Source organism: Belonocnema kinseyi, chromosome 3, assembly GCF_010883055.1.
Source record: "Belonocnema kinseyi isolate 2016_QV_RU_SX_M_011 chromosome 3, B_treatae_v1, whole genome shotgun sequence".
Taxonomy (NCBI): Eukaryota; Metazoa; Arthropoda; class Insecta; order Hymenoptera; family Cynipidae; genus Belonocnema; species Belonocnema kinseyi.
In genome coordinates, this window is record NC_046659.1 from 121,826,009 (window position 1) to 121,830,335 (window position 4,327).

General features: G+C 33.5%; 1 protein-coding gene across 9 annotated transcripts in view; it reads left to right on the forward strand.

Annotated features, from left to right (window-relative positions):
- LOC117170168 (facilitated trehalose transporter Tret1-like) overlaps window positions 1–4,327 on the forward strand; it is a 66,716-nt gene that overhangs the window by 48,513 nt on the left and 13,876 nt on the right. The gene's annotated exons all lie outside the window — the stretch shown is intronic.

Genomic DNA, 4,327 nt, shown 5'->3' on the forward strand with positions numbered 1-4,327 from the left:
AAATATACAAGATTGTTTAATCATTAACAAAGATGAACTTTTATGATAGTCAGAATGACCCTTTTTGTTAGGACAGGTATACACTCGAAGTTGTAAACCGCTCGTGTTGGAGTCTTAAAAATTCGACTCAAGAGATAAATTTATGCCTTGAAGACATATAAACCTGTCTCCAAGACATAAATCGAAATCTGAATCCATCTCAAAATTAAGACATGCTCAAGTCGAACTGGTCGACTTCAGCATATCTTAATTGGGGGCAATTCAAGTCGAACTCAAATCAAAGCCTGTTTACTCGGGCTGGTCTGGAAAAAACAACTGAAATCTCTTCTTGATGAAAATGCACAATTTTTTTGAAAATTCACCTTTTCAATTAAAAAATTCATCTATTTTAGTAGAATGTATATCTTCCTTGGATAAACATGAAACTATTTGGTACACAAAACTCATATTTTGATATTAAAAAGTGAAACTGGAGTCTTTTTTGGATGAAAATTCAACTATTTTTTTAAAAATTTATCTTTATAATTAAAAAATGAATCTATTTTTGTAGAAATATTGTTAATAGTCATTCTTTACGGTTGAAAATCAGTGCTGCCAAATGTGGTGTTCAGGATGCGCAGACTCGATGTCCTAGTAAATATATATTATATATTCATGAATAATTAAATTAAGACAGGCATGCGGACAAAGAGCTCTTGTCCACTATATGAGATAAACATTTATATCCGCTTTTGGGGTCGCTGAAATCAAACCTGGGGTTAGTTTGATTCGGTCAGGTCGCATTTCGTTCCTAACCTCAAAAAAATGATAAAAGTTGGAACATTCATGGAAACACCCAGAAAACTAAGCGGTTATACGTTTTCAGGGTCTTTTCTTTTTTCCTATGATATCTTGTTTCTTTATTCTCGAAGGACCATTGCAGGGGGTTTCTGTGACCTGTCACCCCTTTTTGAACAACCTCTCTTTGCAAAGTCCAACAGTAATCTGCTAACATATTCACATCCAACGTTCCCTGATACCTACGTTCCAAATCCTTTATGTCTTGAAGAAATATTTCTCTCTGCTCCTCACTGTAATCTCCCAAATTCACTGGAAAGTAATCTATGTGAGAATCCAAGAAGTGCAACTTTAGGTTCATCAAACAACTAAGCTTTCCAAAGTTTTTCACCAGGTCAGCTACTATTTTCTTGAAGTTTTCACTTTTACGATTACCGAGAAAGTTTTCCTCGAAATTTTTGAGACTCGTCCACGACGCCTTTTCTTTTTTGTTCATAACTTTGATAAAATTCTGATCGTTCAACATATTGCGGATTTGTTAAAAGCCTAAACAAATTGCTTTATGAGACCCAAATTGAGATGGAGAGAAAGTAGAAGTACTCTGTCTGGAGTGACTAATGGGGTTTGCTCAATATTTTGGGGCCGTCCACAAATTACGTAAGGTTCTTTTTACACATTTTCGACTGAAAGAATTCGAAATGAATATAAATATTTATACATCGCAACACGCTACGAACTTAAAAAGTGACAGTCTACATCAGCGTGGGCGCGGCGTCTCGGCGGCGGCGATCTCGGCTGTCAACACTGCGCACCGAGCTACGACGCAAGAATCTTTTGCTCGTCCGATAATCCTTGCGTGTTTTTTGTTGTTGTTTGCTATTATTTTACGTTTGATCGTTTTTATGCATTAATGTCGTTTGCTTATAAAAAATAAGACTAATTCACTCACTTACTTGTGTTGTGAAGTAATACTCCCTTGAGACTTCTTTTAGAAGAATCAATACAAAGTCTTCACTCCTCATCCTTGTAAACACCTGCTTTCAGTTCATTCAGTGACCCTTACACATCGTTACAATACGCCAGCGATGGGTCGTCTATTTTGGTGAAGTAATTCCGAAATTTTACTTCTCTGTTTCGGAAATAATGAATTTTAACATCTTTTGCTAGGTAATTCTTTTTTTTCTAAATGACGTAAGAAGTTCAGCACCATCTGTTGGTAGCCCTAGATCTCTTATCAAGTCATTAAGTTCCTTCTGCGACGTAACTTGGAAAACTTTATCCTTGCCTTTACCTGGGATGTAATCGTCATTTTCGTGATGCCCCGATTCATCACTATATTCATCGGAATCATTTTCTTCTTCGGATTGAATGTTTTTCCTCGATTCGTTTACTTTATCGAAATAATTTCTTACATCAGAATTTCTCTCATTGCAGCACGATCTTTCTGGTTTTCCTACTATTTTGACATTCGTATAAACAAAGCTTTGCTTATTTTTTCTGCTGAAACCTGTAACGTCATTCATACGAAAAGTAAACAATCCATTTGATGCAATAGCTCTATCCACAAAGTAGGATTGTTATATTTCCTTTCCTTATAATGTCTGCTTGAATTCCAGTGAAAAACATCTTAGAACAACCTGCATCTATTTTGTATGGCATCCATTTTTCGTACGTTATTTTAAGACCAAAACATTCCTGATAAATTTTTTCAATTTCCGCAGAAATTATTCTTCGATCTGTTGGGGGCTGGTATTTGCTACATATGTAGCAAAAAGAACTAGTGCCTTTGTTGCATGTATGTTTCGAAAAAGAAACTGGAAATTTTTTGTTTGAAGGTGCCATATGTGTATATGAGAGCTTTCCGACTTTGACGAGGACCATGTCAATCCGTCGTCACATCCCCTTTCGGGGCAGTTGTCATCGTCACAGTATCTGTCAAGGCAGCAGCATTTTTTGCTACAGGCTGATAGCCTTGCTCAGGCAATGATTAGCAAGTTCTATGTACCGGACTCTAAATACAAACAATTTATGTCGAGAACAGTTTTTAGTGTTTTAATGTTGTGTTTATGAATGGAATGCGACCTCGCCGAGTCAAATGACCTTTACATTTGGACTCAGTGAACCTGAAAACTAATAACCGCTTTGCTTTTTCGGTGTTTTCATGCATGTTCCAAATTTCATAATTTTTTTTAGGTTAGGAACGAAATGCGACCTGACCGAGTCAAACCAACCCCGGATTCGGATTCAGCGACCCCCAAAAAATGTCTATAAATGTTTATCTCGCCCAGTGCACAAGACTTTTTTTCGTGTACCTGTGTAATTATTCTTACATATTTGATCTTTTTTTGGTGTAAAATTCAAGTGCTTAGTTAAAAGATAAACTCCTTGGTTAAAAATTACAATTTTTGTTGCCATACAATTAAAATTTTTTTCTACATTGAACTTGTTGGTTAAAAATTAATATATTTGGTTGAAAATGAACTTTTTTGTTAAAAAATCAAATTCTTTATCAAAAAATTTTTTTCTGTGGAAAATTTGTCCTTTTGGTTTAGATTCATCAATTTGGTTGAAAATCAACTAGTAAATTTTTCTTCATGATTTTATTTTTTTGTATGGAAAATTCAATTACTTGTTTAAAAGAAGAACACCTTTTTAAAAAATAATTTTTTTTGCTAGAAGATTCATTATTTCAGTTGAAAATTTGTCTGTTTTGGTAGAAAATTATTCTTCTTAGATGAATATTCGTAATTACCGTTCGAAATTAAACTAATTAGATGGAAAATGATCTTTTTGGTTAAAAATTTAACTATTATGATGAAAATTCTCCTTTTTTAGATAAAAATGACTCTATATTTAAAAATTTTTAAATTTATCTGCTATATCATCAGAGATTGTACCTTACCGACAGTAGATCAATCCTCCAAACCATGAAGGCAGAAAGTTATGTTCTTGAATTAAGAGTTCTTATTCTGATCCCTCTAATAGCTTCATTGGAAAAGCACCTGACCGGAAATCAGAAGTTTTGTGGTTCGATTCCCAATGGAGTGAAGATGGAGTAAGACTCTATATTTGTAGCAAATTCAACTATTAGTTAAAAATGAACATTTTTATTAAAGAATCATAATTTTAGGTGTAAACATTTTTTGTTTAAGAAAGTCGCCCTTTTGACTTGAAATTCATCAGCTTCGTTGAAAAATCCACTATCAAATTTCTCTTCAAGGTTTTTTGTGTGTGGAAAATTCAACTACTTGATTAAAACTTGAAATTCTTTGTTAACCCTTTATGTAAGAAGCCCTGATTCTGTTGAATAACAATTCTGAAAAATTCGGGAGTGATTCAGGAGTCGTTTTAAACGATTTTTGCAAAAATGTATTTTTTATTTCTCTATTTTTCTTGGTTTCTATCAAGTATGCGATAACTTACAAACACCTTATGAGATGCGGAATAGTCTACTATTTTTTTATCATTTCAGTGTAAAGTTCGTTTGTTTTGGTAGAAAACATTAATAATCTTTGTTGAAAATTAAAATATTTTAATTAAAATTCATCTT